The sequence below is a fragment of the Mustelus asterias genome, chromosome 25 (genome assembly GCF_964213995.1).
Source record: "Mustelus asterias chromosome 25, sMusAst1.hap1.1, whole genome shotgun sequence".
In the NCBI taxonomy this organism is placed as follows: Eukaryota; Metazoa; Chordata; class Chondrichthyes; order Carcharhiniformes; family Triakidae; genus Mustelus; species Mustelus asterias.
In genome coordinates, this window is record NC_135825.1 from 44,790,083 (window position 1) to 44,806,791 (window position 16,709).

A 16,709-nucleotide genomic window follows, 5' to 3' on the forward strand; every position below is an offset into this window, starting at 1 on the left:
TTCAAGATATGTGCGAAAATTTAAATATTGTAATAATGTACACCGCAGCAGAGAGCCCATTCAGTAATGGCCCCTGTGGACGGAATCATGTGGTTATAGATGACATGTTGCATAAAATTGTGGCAGATCAACCGGGCTGTAAATTGCAGGTTGCATTAGCATGGGCAGTGCACATGAAAAATGTGTTACAAATGGTGGGGGCTATAGTCCATACCAGTTGGTATACGGGAGGAATCCAAAGTTGCCGTTAGTATTAACAGATGCTTCCCCCCGCGCTAGAAGGGACAAGCATTAGCTCCATGTTTTCTGCACACTTTAACACTATGCATGCAGGGAGAAAGGCCTTCATTAAGGCTGAGGTTTCAGAACGGATAAGGCATCGCATAAGACCATCAGGGGTATAATTCGAGAAAGGGGATAGGATTTCCTATAAAAGAGAGGGCAAAAAAGAGTGGAAAAGGTCCAGGAAAGTGCGAGGAACAGATGGCAAGGTAGTTATATTACAACACGGTAACCAGACAGTGCGAGCCCACTCTTCGAGAGAAGTGGGACTTGGGTATGAATTTGGAGCATCTGAGCAAGATGCAGAAGTGCAGGAGGCACCTTGTAGCTCACATGCACACACCCTGAGTTATTGTGAGGAGCAGTCAACTATAGATGAAAGGGAATCTGATGATCAACAAAGTACTAGTTAGGCACGGGATGAAGCTGCTACTTCAAAGGTTCTGCTACCCAAAGTAGGCAGTGGTATCAAACATACCCGAAGGGTCAAGAGAGTGGAGGGAGGCCACTATAATCGGGAAAGTTCTCAGGAAAGTACAAACACTTGCTCAACATACAAGAGGGAGGCCAAGAAACCAAAGCTTTAGATTGGGAAAGTAGGGTGGACAGATGGAACAAAAAAAGCGAGACCTAAGTCCTGAGGATGAGACAGTAAGTATTCGTGAACCCGGGAAAAAGTCACGAATCTGTGACCAAAGGTGTGTCAACAGAGAACAGCTAGCAGTCCTGACATAAACAGACACGGCAGTAGAGGCCGGAGCTTAATGAGGAAGGCTAGGAATCAAATCAATGATAGGAATAGGAGTAGAAGCCCCCATGATAAGGAAGTATTGATAGCTGCGGAAATAAGAGAGGCCAAACAAAGGGAGCTGGACAGTTGGAAGGAGTTTGGGGTTTACACCAAGGTACCAGATAAAGGGCAACCTGCTTTGTCCCATCGGTGGGTTTGCACAGAGAAAGTTTTGCAAGATGGAACATATAAATCTAAAGCCAAATTAGTAGCCTGTGGGTATGAGGAACATTTGGACAGGAGACACATAAAGGTTGATTCACCCACAGCAGGGAAAGTGACACTGAATTTTCTTTCGCTGTTCTAGCATCTCATAATTGGATGTGTAAATCAATTGATATCAAAGCAGCATTTCTGCAGGGTGAAACATTTCAAAGAAGAGTATTTTGAGGCCACCCAAAGAAGCAGGTAATACACAGGGACATTTGTGGAAATTAAATAAATGTGTATGTGGGTTAAATGATGCATCAAGGGTTTGATATTTCTCTGTACGTTCTGTATTGCTGAAGACTGGCTGTGTCCAGTTAAAAGCAGATCCAGCAATGTTTTACTGGAAGGCTAAAGGAAAATTAGCTGGAATTTTTATAATGCATGTGGATGATTTCCTCTGGGTGGCTCAGAAGACTCTGAAAAAATGATAATTGAGAAGCTGAAAACAGAATTTAAAGTAGGGAGTCAAGTAGCTGGTGCTTTTCGATATCTTGATCTTGATATTCGACAAAGTACATGTGGTAAACCACTGTTAAGCTTATTGCCTGTGTGTGTGTGACATGCCTGGCCATGCCCCTGCCGGCCCTGCCTGAGACTCCTCCCCCCCTGGTCCAGGTATAAAGGTGACTGCTCCCCACCCCCCTGCCTCAGTCTCTGGACCAGTTCATCACCATGGGTGTGCTCCAAGTCTTTTGCGAATAAAAGCCTATTTGTTCTTGCATACAAACTAGTCTTTGCTTGATTGATAGTGCATCAATTTTATCCGCAAAAAGTTTTGGGATGGAGCAGATACTAAAACCCGATAGATTAGAATTGGATCCTCAAGCCGTAGGAGCCTCTAACAGCTTCGATCACTGGCTGCGATGTTTAGAAACTTTCCTCACCGCCTCTGCCTCCGTCATCCGGACCGAAACCGACAAGCTACATGTGCTCCACGCCCGGGTAAGCGATCAAGTATTCTCGATGATTAGAGACGCTGAAACTTACGAGGATGCGATTGAACTTTTAAAAGGCCAGTACAACAAACAGACTAATGTAATCTACGCCAGACATCTTCTGGCTACTCGCAGACAACAGCCAGGAGAATCGGGCGACCAATTCCTGCGTGCGTTGCGAGCACTTGGCAGGGCCTGCAACTGCAAGGCTGTAACAGCCGCCCAAAACACTGAGGACTTAATCAGAGATGCCTATGTCACGGGTATCAGATCAAACTATATCCGACAACGACTGCTGGAACAGGGTGGGCTGGACCTACAAAAGACTGTAGCGCTTGCCGACTCGTTAGAGGTAGCCTTCCATAATCTCGAGGCCTACACCCCCGACCACGGGGGTGCATCGTGGATGCCGCAGTCGCCGCCACCTCTGTACTCGGGAGGGCTGCAGGCCTACGCTACGCCACGTCCCACCAATGACCCGACCGCTGCGGCAGTCTGTGGAGGCCCGAAGTGCTACTTCTGCGGCCTGGGGAAGCACCCCCGACAACGCTGCCGAACGAAGGATGCGATCTGCTCCGGGTGTGGAAAGAAGGGCCATTACGTGAAGGTATGCAGGGTGAAATCGACCTCCAAGCCCAGTAGCGCCACGTGCGACCCGCGGGGGCCGCCATCTTGGGCGCCAGTAGCCGCGTGTGAGCCGTGCGAGCCTCCATCTTGGACGCCTTCAGCCGCGTGTGAGCCGTGCGGGCCGCCATCCTGGACGCCTTCAGCCGGGTGTGAACCGTGCGGGCCGCCATCTTGGATGCCATCAGCCGCGTCGCAAAATCCAACAGTGGCTTCGGTTACGCTGGACCAATCCAGGCCTCACCAACTCGCCAGGTCCATGATGGACATCGAGGTAAACGGTCGCACTACAAACTGTTTATTTGACTGTGGGAGTACGGAGAGCTTTATTCACCCTAACACAGTGAGTCGCTACGCCCTTTCAGTACTGCCAGTGAAGCAAACGATCTCCATGGCTTCAAAGTCCCACTCAGTGGATGTCCTCGGGTACTGCGTGGCGACCCTGACTGTACAGGGCACAGTGTACAAAAACTTCAGGCTCCTCGTGCTGCCATAACTCTGCGCTGCCGTACTCCTGGGGCTAGATTTCCTGTGTCACCTTAACAGTGTCACCATGGAGTATAATGGGCCTTTTCCCCCGCTCTCCGTTTGCAATCAGCAGTTCTTAGATCGCCCACCGTGCACCACCTGCAGCCTCTCGACCCTTAAAGTTGCCCCTCCCTCACTGGTTGAAAATCTCACCCCCGACTGCAAGCCCATCGCCACCAAGAGCAGACGGTACAGTGCTGGAGACAGGGCTTTTATCAGATCCGAAGTACAGCGGCTCCAAGGGGAGGGGATCATCGAGGCCAGTACCAGCCCCTGGAGAGCCCAAGTAGTAGTTGTTAAGACTGGGGAGAAACATTGCATGGTTATTGACTACAGTCAGACCATTAACCGCTACACGCAGCTGGACGCGTATCCCCTTCCCCACATATCTGACATGGTGAATCAGATTGCGCAATATCGGGTGTTCTCCACCATCGACATAAAATCTGCATACCACCAGCTCCCTATCCGCCCGGAAGACCGCCAATATACTGCCTTCGAGGCGGATGGCCGCCTCTATCACTTCCTTAGGGTCCCCTTCGGTGTCACCAACGGGGTCTCGGCTTTCCAGCATGAGATGGACTGAATGGTAAACCAGAACGGGCTGTGGGCCACCTTCCCGTACCTGAATAATGTCACCATCTGCGGCCATGATCAGCAGGACCACGACGCCAACCTCCACAAATTCCTCCACACCGCCACTCTTCTAAATCTGACCTACAATAAGGAGAAGTGCGTATTCTGCACACGCCGCCTCGCCATCCTTGGTTGTGTTGTGGAAAACGGGGTCATCGGTCCCGATCCCGGTCGCATGCGTCCCCTCCTGGAACTTCCCCTCCCCACCAGCCTCAAAGCACTGAGGAGATGCCTGGGCTTCTTCTTGTATTACGCCCAGTGGGTCCCCAATTATGCGGATAAAGCCCATCCGCTCATCAAATCCACCTCTTTTCCCCTGACGGCAGAGGCCCGCCTGGCCTTCAACCGCATCAAAGCAGACATCGTGAAGGCCACGATGCACACTGTAGACGAATCCATCCCGTTCCAGGTGGAGAGCGATGCGTCTGACTTCGCCCTAGCCGCCACCCTTAACCAGGTGGGCAGACCCGTGGCCTTCTTCTCACGAACCCTCCAAGGCCCTGAAATTCGACACTCCTCTGTCGAAAAGGAGGCCCAAGCCATAGTGGAAGCTGTACGGCACTGGCGCCACTACTTAGCTGGTAAACGATTCATCCTACCCACGGACCAACGGTCAGTTGCATTCATGTTTAACAACACGCAGCGGGGCAAGATCAAAAATGATAAAATATTGAGGTGGAGAATCGAGCTTTCCACCTACAATTACGACATCTTATACCAGCCCGGGAAGCTCAATGAGCCCCCAGACGCCCTGTCCCGGGGAATATGTGCCAGCGCACAAGTAGACCAATTGCAAACTCTCCACAATGACCTCTGCCACCCGGGGGTCACCAGGTTTTTTCACTTCATTAAAGCCCGTAACCTGCCCTATTCCATTGAGGAAGTCAGGTCTATAACCAGACACTGCCAGGTCTGCGCAGAGCGCAAGCCGCACTTCTATCGGCCGGACAGAGCACACCCCATAAAGGCCACCCACCCTTTCGAACGCCTAAGCGTCAACTTCAAAGGACCCCTCCCCTCTTCTGACCGCAACATATACTTCCTCAACGTCATTGATGAATATTCACGTTTCCCCTTCGCTATTCCCTGCCCGGATATGACCTCGGCCATGGTCGTCAGGGCCCTGCACAGCCTCTTCACCCTGTTCGGTTTCCCTAGCTATATCCATAGCGACCGGGGATCCTCCTTTATGAGTGATGAGCTGCGACAGTACCTGCTCTCCAAAGGCATAGCCTCGAGTAGGACCACCAGCTACAACCCCAGGGCAAACGGACAGGTAGAGAGGGAGAACGCGACAGTCTGGAAGGCCGTTTTACTAGCTCTGAGGTCTAAAGGTCTTCCAGTCACCCGCTGGCAAGAGGTCCTCCCTGATGCACTACACTCGATTAGATCACTCCTTTGCACAGCTACCAATGCTACCCCTCACGAAAGAATGTTTGTCTTCCCCAGAAAGTCCTCCTCGGGGACCTCACTACCGTCATGGCTGATGTCCCCAGGCCCTGTCCTGCTCCGGAAGCACGTGAGGACCCATAAGTCGGACCCCTGGTCGAAAGGGTCCAGCTCCTCCACGCCAACCCCCAATACGCCTATGTGGCGTACCCCGACGGGCGGGAGGACATGGTCTCCATTTGAGACCTGGCACCCGCAGGTGCCCCAGAGACCACGATGACCCACAACCCCACACCCCCAACCCCCGTATACAGCACGCCTGAGCCCCAGGAGCCGCCACCACGCACCCGACAATCGGGAGGGACTACAGACGACTCGAGCGACTATGGCCTGGCGCCTGAACCAACACCGCGGCCACCGGAACTGACACCACAACCGGCACTACGGCGGTCGCAGCAGCAGATCAAGCCCCCAGAGAGACTGAATTTGTAAATTTGTAATTCTGTAAATATTGTTCCACCCACCTCACCCCCGCCGGACTCTTTTTTAAAAGCAGGGGGTGAATGTGGTAAACCACTGTTAAGCTTATTGCCTGTGTGTGTGTGACATGCCTGGGCATGCCCCTGCCGGCCCTTCCTGAGACTCTTCCCCTCCTGGTCCAGGTATAAAGGTGACTGCTCCCCTCTCCCCTGCCTCAGTCTCTGGACCAGTTCATCAGCATGGGTGTGCTCCAAGTCTTTTGCGAATAAAAGCCTATTTGTTCTTGCATACAAACTAGTCTTTGCTTGGTTGATAGTGCATCAGTACATCTGGTGTAACGATGAATCAACAGGGATATCAAAACAGTATTGATCCCATTCCCATCATCAGAGAGAGGTCAATGGAAAAACGGGCCAACGAAAAAGAAACAGAGTTGTTGAGGAGTATGATAGGACAGCTAAATTGGCTATGGACACAGACAAGACCAGGTGGGAGCTACAATGTCCTAGAGCTCAGTAATATGTTGAAGCGCGCCACAGTCAGAGATCTTGCAGATTATTAAAACAATAAAAAAGTTACAATTAGAGGAGTGTGTAATTAAATTCCCAGCACTAGGAGAACCGGAAGGTATGAAGTTAGTTGTGTTTAGTGATGCTTCACCTGCCAATCTACCAGATGGACATTCGAGCGGTGCCGGATTCATAATATTCCTGGTGGGTAAGGAAGGAAAATGTTGCCCCTTGGACTGGGAAGCAAAGAAGGTAAAAAGGGTCGTCAAAAACACATTCACAGCTGAAACCCTAGCGTTAGTGGAGGCGTTGGATAAGGGGATATATTTGGCAGACACATTAACAGAATTATTTTTTATGGGCACATCGGGTAAGAAAGTACCAATTGAGTGTTATGCGGACAATGTTCACTCAACAAAAAGTGTAGGAAAAAAAGGAAAAAAGATTAAGAATTGATTTGGCCAGCATTAAGCAAATGCTGGAAAACAAGGAAGTTTCCAAACTTAACTGGGTCGGTGCTAATCTACAAAAGGGGTGCAGGTACTGGAAAGTTATTAAGAATTTGGGGCGGCACGGTAGCACAGTGGTCAGCACTGCTGCTTCACAGCTCCAGGGACCTGGGTTCGATTCCCGGCTTGGGTCACTGTCTGTGTGGAGTTTGCACGCTCTCCCCGTGTCTGTGTGGGTTTCCTCCGGGTGCTCCAGTTTCCTCCCACAGTCCAAAGATGTGCTGGTTAGGTTGATTGGCCATGCTAAAACTGCCCCTTAGTGTCCTGAGATGTGTAGGTTGGAGGGATTAGCGGGTAAATATGTAGGGATATGGGGGTTGGGATTGTGGTCAGTGCAGACTCGATGGGCCAGATGGCCTCTTTCTGCACTGTAGGGTTTCTATGACTCTATGAATACTGGAGGATGGTTGTCTTAAATTATTTTCCAAAAAGGGGTGCAGGTACTGGAAAGTTATTAAGAATACTGGAGAATGGTTGTCTTAAATTATTTTCCAAAAAGGGGTGCAGGTACTGGAAAGTTATTAAGAATACTGGAGAATGGTTGTCTTAAATTATTTTGAAAAAAAAAATTTAAAAAGGGAATTTGTTAGAATGTAACTGGTGACAAATTTGTATTGGATGTAATGTGACCAATGGGAACAAGATGTAAGGGTCAGCTGACCCAGTAAACCATGGAACCAATTACAGAGTGATGTAATAGTCAGCTGACCAGCTGTTTCACTATAAATAAGGAACTATGTTGCATTGTGAGGAGCTTGGAGTGGCCCAGGGTGAGGTCCCAAGTTTGGAGTAACGATGTTTCTTTATTAAACCCTTTCTTTGATTTATAAGTTGGAGTAAGTTTTGTTGTAGTTTCATTAGCTGCATTTTGAAGAGTTCCTTCTGAAGGGACATGGAGCACCGGCGATGGGTTGTTGCTGTACTGGCCAGTGATTGGGAGGGTGGCAGTGCGGGGCTACTGTGCATGTGCCAATCTCAGCTCTGACAGATCGGCGCATGTGCAGTGGCCAGCTCAGTACTGTGCTGCCGGTCCCTCCAACGGGAATAGGCCCTGCTCCCAGCTTTCCAGAGTGAATACTGCTGAGGCACTCTGTGATGTCTGGAGTGTCGGAGATTCATTCTGGAAATCACACTAAAGAAATTGGTGGGATTTACCCCTATTTTCCTGCAAATTGGGGACTTAGAATTTTTTTGGCAGCATCCAGGCCATAGACTTTTTCCCAGGGAAGGGGAATTGAAAACTAGAGGGCATAGGTTTAAGGGGAAAGATTTAAAAGGGACCTGAGGGGCAACTTCTTCATGCAGAGGGTGGTGCGTGTATGGAATGAGCTGCCAGAGGAAGTGGTTGAGGCAGGTGCAATAGCAACATTTTAAAAGCATTTGGATAAGTACATGGATAGGAAAGGACTAGATCGATATGGACCAAAGGCGGGCAATTGGGACTAGCTGGGAGGGCACCATGGTCGGCATGGACCAGTTGGGCCGAAGGGCCTGTTTTCGTGCTGTATTGCGCTATGACTCTACGACTCTACGGCCACTGCTGCCAGTACTGTCATGGTTAGACACATCTGTGACTGGTAGATTGGTGAGGATCAGGTCAAGTAAGTTTTTCCCTCTTGTGGCTCCCTCACCAATTGCTGCAGTCCCACTGTAGCAACTATGTCTTTTAGGATCTGGCCTGTGGTGACGCTACAGGGCCAGTTTTGGGATGGACATTGAAATCCCCACCCAGAGTACATTCTGTGCCACCCTCAGTGCTTCCTCCAAATAGTTCAACATGGAGGAGTACTGAATCATTAGCTGAGGCAAGTGAGGGGGTGGGGGGCGGTGGGGGAATGTTGATGGTAACCAGCTTGATGTTTTCTTGCCCATGATGAGACATACTGGGATTTGGAGGCAATGTTAAAGACTTGCAGGGCAACCCCCTCTTGATTCTCTAGCCAGTGGGACAGGACAATCCAGGGATGGTGAAGGTGATATCTGGGTCATTGCCATTTTCACAGAATCTCACCTTGTAGACAATGTCAGGCTGTTGCTTGACTGCTCTTTTAGCACATGCCCCTAGCTGTTAGTAAGGAGGACTTTGCAGGGCCAACAGGGCCGGATGCACTATCGTCATTTCCAATGCCAAGGTCAATATGGGTGGTGTGTCCAGTTTCATTCCTTTCTAGCAGTTTGCTACAATTGAGTGGTTTGCTAGACCATTCAGAGAGGAGTTAAGAGTCGACCACATTGCTGATGCCAAACCAGGTAAGAACTTTCCCGAAAGGGATATTTGTGAACCAACAATCGACAATGCTGTCATGGTCACTATTTACTGAGGCTAGTTTTTAATTCCAGATTTCGATGCCATGCTGAGATTTGAACTTCGGACCTCAGCATTACTAGCCCAGTGACATTACCACAACGCCACTGGCTCCCCTATGATTAAAAGAACTTTTGTTCAGGGCCTGCACATTACCTTTGTACATTTTCATAGAAATCATAGAAACCCTACAGTACAGAAAGAGGCCATTCGGCCCATCGAGTCTGCACCGACCATAATCCCACCCAGGCCCTACCCTCATATCCCACCCACTAATCCCTCTAACCTACGCATCTCAGGACACTAATGGGCAATTTTTAACATGGCCAATCAACCTAACCCGCACATCTTTGGACTGTGGGAGGAAACCGGAGCACCTGGAGGAAACCCACGCAGACACGAGGAGAATGTGCAAACTCCACACAGACAGTGACCCAAGCCGGGAATCGAACCCAGGTCCCTGGAGCTGTGAAGCAGCAGTGCTAACCACTGTGCTACCGTGCCGCCCATTTTCTCTGGCAACTTTTCACCACTGGATGTTACGGCCAACACAACATAGCACAGAAACTCGCTAATGATAGAGATCTGCAATGTGGTGTTTGTGGTGACTAGTGACAAATGGCACTGTGATGTCTTGTGTAACAAGTCCTGAATACCTTACTCACTGACCTATACTTGTGTTTAGTGGTGGCTGCTGGCCTTTATCTTGATTTGACAAGGTGCTTGTTCTCAGCATGTTCATTCACCTCAACATGTATATTCACAAAACTCACTGAGATGCTGTATGATAGTGTCACAGGGACATCTGTCGTCAGGAGAGATGACAATATCGTTCCTCAGCAGTACTAACATTCTCTGCTGCTGAGTAGATGAGCAGACAGCACTACAGTATTAACATATTCAATTCAGGCAAGCTAGTCAAGACATCCAGCCAAAGTGGAGGTAACTTGGCAAACCGTACACCACCTTGAACCTTTGAGCAAAGATTTGGTGACTGCCATTGGCATCAGGGGATGGACTGCAGACTGTCCAGGAGCTCCAATACGTGTCAGGAAAGGATTGACAAACTATGTCTCTTTACCACTGACTTAATAGAGATGTTCAAAATGTTGAAACATTTTGATAGAGTTTTTATAGAGGGAATGTTTCCTGGTGTGAATTACCCAAAGAATGCGGAACTCCGCTACAGGGAATGGTTGAAGCAAATAGCAAAGATGCATTTAAAGACAAGTTAGATAAGCATATGAGAAAAAAGTGAATAAAGGATTAAGAAGATTGATGAGCTGGTTGGGAAGAGGTTTCTGCACTGTGTGATTCTACATTACTATGACTATTGAGTAGAGCATAAATGCCAGGACCGAGTTGGGCCGAATGGCCTGTTTCTGTGCTGTATATCCTATGCACTCAATATTCTTAAAGCAGTCTGATTTTCCTCAAAAAAGCACCCAAGAGATACTGAGAGAATTATTTTCCCAAAAATATACTTTTTAAATAAAAGTACATTATATGATTGTATAAAGTTCAAATAAAGCCGTTTCTTTCAGGTACCTTGAGCTACCTGACTACATTTACAATTGTGGTTACTATTTACAAGATTCATTACATGTCAAACATAGAGCCTGAGGGGTTTTTACCCAGTTTCCAGCCCCTCAGTGTACTATGGCAGAAAGATTTTAAATGGTGGTCTTTCCCCATTAGAGGCAGCCTCCCCCAAGTTTTAGTGCATCCATCAACAGGTAGTCTTCAATCTTGGAATGTGCCAGTCTGCAATATTCAGTTGTGGATAACGCTTTACACTAGAACATCAAGTTTTGGGAAACCAAAGAAAGTTTTTCAGGAGGTTAATTGTCCACCAACCACAATTGATGTTAACTTGGTAGGCTTCCCTGGGAACAGTCTAGAGCACAGAGTCCTGCGTCATTGAGCTACTTGTGATGAGCCTCGACAAAAGTCACTAAATCTCTTCATAGACCTTTGCAAAGGTGCATTTCAGAAGGAGATGGATGGACAACAGTCTCTTCCCCATCAGTCACCTCAAGGCATTGTGCAGAGGAGGTGAGACTTGGGTTTGCAGGAAGGATCTGATGGAAGGGTGTTTCTCTCCACCCGCCAGGCTAGGTCTTGGTGTTGGTTGGAAACTTCTGCCAATGGGGAATTCTGCCAAGTTATTTTGACAGTCTGCCAAGAGAACCATCCAACAGGATCTACCATTTCCTTTTCCCACAGGGTCTTGAGGGCGTTACACGCAGACTATTGCCTGATGGATTTATGGTCAAAGGTGTTTTTCTGCACAAACATCTCCATGGGGGTCAGGTGATACTGCATGGTCCAATAGTTTGTCTCGTTCTATGGCAACATGGTGAGACCTCTCCATGACAACTCCTGGGTCAGATAAACCTTAGCATTTAGTGATCTCAGTATTGGTGAGGAAAGGGATGTTTTTGTCATGCACTTGTGTCTCTACTTTCAGTAATACTCATGTTCTGTATGACCAAGTGACAATGGCGGGCTTTCCTGCGGCAGAAGCAGCTCATCATTGGCTGGGATCTTCCAGTCCGGCTGAAGTCTGGCGTTTTGTGCGGCTCGCCTGACCCACTGCCAGTGAACCCACTGTGGGGAATTGCCTTTGCCAGGGAGGGCCGGTACATCCTGAACCAGAGGGGCACCAATATCCTGGGAGGGAAATTTGATACGGCTCTTCAGGGGGGTTTAAACTAATTTGTCAGGGGAGTGGGAAAAGGAGTTGTAGTCCAGAAGTCAATGTTGAGGGTGGTGAGGTATTGGGGAAGGTATCAAGGTCAAGGGTGGGTACCGGTAGACAGGAAGGTGGGTTGAAGTGTGTCTACTTCAATGCAAGGAGCATCCGGAACAAGGTAGATGAACTTGGGGCGTGGATTGGTACTTGGGACTACGATGTTGTGGCCATTACGGAGACGTGGGTAGAACAAGGACAGGAATGGTTGTTGGACGTTCCGGGGTATAGATGTTTCAGTAAGTGTAGGGAAGCTGGTAAAAGAGGTGGAGGAGTAGCATTGTTAATCAAGGATAGTTTAATGGCTGCGGAAAGGCACTTTGAGGGGGATCTGCACACTGAGGTAATATGGGCTGAAGTTAGAAATAGGAAAGGAGCAGTCACGTTGTTAGGAGTTTACTATAGGCTCCCAAATAGTAATAGAGATGTGGAGGAAGAAATTGCTAAGCAGATTATGGATATGTGTGGGGGTCACAGGGTAGTTGTCATGGGGGACTTTAACTTTCCAAATATTGATTGGAACCTTTGTAGGTCAAATAGTTCGGATGGGGCAGTTTTTGTGCAGTGTGTGCAGGAGGGTTTCCTGACACAATATGTGGATAGGCCGACAAGAGGTGAGGCCACATTGGATTTGGTACTGGGAAATGAACCGGGCCAAAGACTTCTCATGTCCCCTCCTAGCTCTCCTAAGCCCCAATATGTGTCAGCCAAATTTGTGAGGCACGACTTGACCAAGATTTGGTTGTGGGAGAGCACTTTGGAGATAGTGACCACAATTCGGTGTCTTTTGTTATTGCAATGGAGAGGGATAGGGCCGTATGGCAGGGCAAGGTTTACAATTGGGGGAGAGGTAATTATGATGCGATTAGGCAAGAATGAGGGGGCATAAGATGGGAACAGAAACTGTCAGGGAAAGGCACTAATGAAAAGTGGAACTTTTTCAAGGAACAAATACTGGGTGTCCTTGATAGGTATGTCCCTGTCAGGCAGGGAGGAAATGGCCGAGTGAGGGAACCATGGTTCACGAAAGAGGTGGAATGTCTTGTGAAAAGGAAGAGGGAAGCTTATGTAGGGATGAGGAAACAAGGTTCAGATGGCTCGATTGAGGGTTACAAGTTAGCAAGGAATGAGCTGAAAAAGGGGCTTAGGAGAGCTAGGAGGGGACATGAGAAGTCCTTGGCGGGTCGGATCAAGGAAAACCCCAAGGTTTTTTACTCTTATGTGAGGAATAAAAGAATGACCAGGGTGAGGTTAGGGCCGATCAAGGACAGTAGTGGGAACTTGTGTATGGAGTCAGTAGAGATAGGCGAGGTGATGAATGAATACTTTTCTTCAGTGTTCACCAAGGAGAGGGGCCATGTTTTTGAGGAAGAGAAGGTGTTACAGGCTAATAGGCTGGAGGAAATAGATGTTCGGAGGGAGGATGTCCTGGCAGTTTTGAATAAACTGAAGGTCGATAAGTCCCCTGGGCCTGATGAAATATATCCTAGGATTCTTTGGGAGGCAAGGGATGAGATTGCAGAGCCTTTGGCTTTGATCTTTGGGTCCTCACTGTCCACGGGGATGGTGCCAGAGGACTGGAGAGTGGCGAATGTTGTTCCTCTGTTTAAGAAAGGGAATAGAAATGACCCTGGTAATTATAGACCGGTTAATCTTACTTCGGTGGTTGGCAAATTGATGGAAAAGGTCCTTAGGGATGGGATTTACGACCATTTAGAAAGATGCGGATTAATCCGGGATAGTCAGCACGGATTCGTGAAGGGCAAGTCGTGCCTCACAAATTTGATAGAATTTTTTGAGGAGGTAACTAAGTGTGTTGATGAAGGTAGGGCAGTTGATGTCATATACATGGATTTTAGTAAGGCGTTTGATAAGATCCCCCATGGTCGACTTATGATGAAAGTGAGGAGGTATGGGATAGAGGGAAAGTTGGTCGATTGGATAGGTAACTGGCTATCTGATCGAAGACAGAGGGTGGGGGTGGATGGAAAATTTTCGGACTGGAGGCAGGTTGCTAGCGGAGTGCCACAGGGATCAGTGCTTGGTCCTCTGCTCTTTGTGATTTTTATTAATGACTTAGAGGAGGGGGCTGAAGGGTGGATCAGTAAATTTGCTGATGACACCAAGATTGGTGGAGTAGTGGATGAGGTGGAGGGCTGTTGTAGGCTGCAAAGAGACATAGATAGGATGCAAAGCTGGGCTGAAAAATGGCAAATGGAGTTTAACCCTGGTAAATGCGAGGTGATTCATTTTGGTAGGACTAATTTAAATGTGGATTACAGGGTCAAAGGTAGGGTTCTGAAGACTGTGGAGGAACAGAGAGATCTTGGGGTCCATATCCACAGATCTCTAAAGGTTGCCACTCAAGTGGATAGAGCTGTGAAGAAGGCCTATAGTGTGTTAGCTTTTATTAACAGGGGGTTGGAGTTTAAGAGCCGTGGGGTTATGCTGCAACTGTACAGGACCTTGGTGAGACCACATTTGGAATATTGTGTGCAGTTCTGGTCACCTCACTATAAGAAGGATGTGGAAGCGCTGGAAAGAGTGCAGAGGAGATTTACCAGAATGCTGCCTGGTTTGGAGGGTAGGTCTTATGAGGAAAGGTTGAGGGAGCTAGGGCTGTTCTCTCTGGAGCGGAGGAGGCTGAGGGGAGACTTAATAGAGGTTTATAAAATGATGAAGGGGATAGATAGAGTGAACGTTCAAAGACTATTTCCTCAGGTGGATGGAGCTATTACAAGAGGGCATAACTATAGGGTTCATGGTGGGAGATATAGGAAGGATATCAGAGGTAGGTTCTTTACGCAGAGAGTGGTTGGGATGTGGAATGGACTGCCTGCAGTGATAGTGGAGTCGGACACTTTAGGAACATTTAAGCGGTTATTGGATAGGCACATGGAGCACACCAGGATGATAGGGAGTGGGATAGCTTGATCTTGGTTTCAGATAAAGCTCGGCACAACATCGTGGGCCAGAGGGCCTGTTCTGTGCTGTACTGTTCTATGTTCTATCCTGCCCGATGAGCCTGGCAGTCAAAAATACAGAAAAATGAAAGCGAGGCACGATCAGGAAAAGGGCAGTTTGTCATTTTGTTTTAGAGAGCTGCATATTGAACAGTGAACATTCTTCCAAAGGTATGGGCAAGGAAATATTTGAATGATCAGATCACTTGTCAATTTTCAGAGACGCCACAGTGACTGGAAAAGTTGTGCAAATGGACTCTGAACTGACAATGGAACTGCAAGATATTGCTGATTCTGTCAAAGTGAGGGAAGAAAGCTACCCTGGAGACATTGCCTTATGGATATCATTGGATATAATAGGATATTTCTTACTAAATAAACCCAGAAACCTAGGTAATATGAGTAATGAGTTTGAGGTTGGGGTCTTCATCAGTCTTATTTTGAAGAGTTCTTTGAAGAGATAACAAATAGGTTAGACCAAGGAGAGCCAATGGATGTTATCTATCTTGACTTCCAAAAGGCCTTTGACAAGGTGCCTCACGGGAGACTGCTGAGTAAAATAAGGGCCCATGGTATTCGAGGCAAGGTACTAACATGGATTGACGATTGGCTGTCAGACAGAAGGCAGAGAGTTGGGATAAAAGGTTCTTTCTCAGAATGGCAACCGGTGACAAGTGGTGTCCCGCAGGGTTCAGTGTTGGGGCCACAGCTGTTCTCTTTATATATTAACGATCTAGATGACGGGACTGGGAGCATTCTGGCCAAGTTTGCCGATGATACAAAGATAGGTGGAGGGGCAGGTAGTATTGAGGAGGTGGGGAGGCTGCAGAAAGATTTAGACAGTTTAGGAGAGTGGTCCAAGAAGTGGCTGATGAAATTCAACGTGGGCAAGTGCGAGGTTGTACACTTTGGAAAAAAGAATAGAGGCATGGACTATTTTCTAAACGGTGACAAAATTCATAATGCTAAAGTGCAAAGGGACTTGGGAGTCCTAGTCCAGGATTCTCTAAAGGTAAACTTGCAGGTTGAGTCCGTAATTAAGAAAGCAAATGTAATGTTGTCATTTATCTCAAGAGGCTTGGAATACAAAAGCAGGGATGTACTTCTGAGGCTTTATAAAGCACTGGTTAGGCCCCATTTGGAGTACTGTGAGCAATTTTGGGCCCCACACCTCAGGAAGGACATACTGGCACTGGAGCGGGTCCAGCGGAGATTCACACGGATGATCCCAGGAATGGTAGGCCTGACATACGATGAACGTCTGAGGATCGTGGGATTATATTCATTGGAGTTTAGGAGGTTGAGGGGAGATCTGATAGAAACTTACAAGATAATGAACGGCTTAGATAGGATGGACGTAGGGAAGTTGTTTCCATTAACAGGGGAGACTAGGACGCGGGGGCACAGCCTTAGAATAAAAGGGAGTCACTTTAGAACAGAGATGAGGAGAAATTTCTTCAGCCAGAGAGTGGTGGGTCTGTGGAATTCATTGCCACAGAGGGCTGTGGAGGCCGAGACGTTGAGCGTCTTCAAGACAGAAATTGATAAATTCTTGATTTCTCGAGGAATTAAGGGCTATGGGGAGAGAGCGGGTAAATGGAGTTGAAATCAACCATGATTGAATGGTGGAGTGGACTCGATGGGCCGAATGGCCTTACTTCCGCTCCTATGTCTTATGGTCTTATGGTCTTATGGTCTTATTTTCTGAGGACAAAGAGAAATGTGATGACGGGAATTGGAAATTAGAATGATTCTTTTCAGAAACCTCTAAAGCAGTCTCCAGTTATATTTCCAAAT

At 47.9% G+C, this 16,709-nt stretch overlaps 1 protein-coding gene across 1 annotated transcript in view; it reads left to right on the top strand.

Moving 5' to 3' along the window:
- Positions 1-16,709, top strand: part of LOC144511943 (sodium-coupled monocarboxylate transporter 1-like) — a 673,058-nt gene that overhangs the window by 32,332 nt on the left and 624,017 nt on the right. The window lies entirely within an intron of this gene.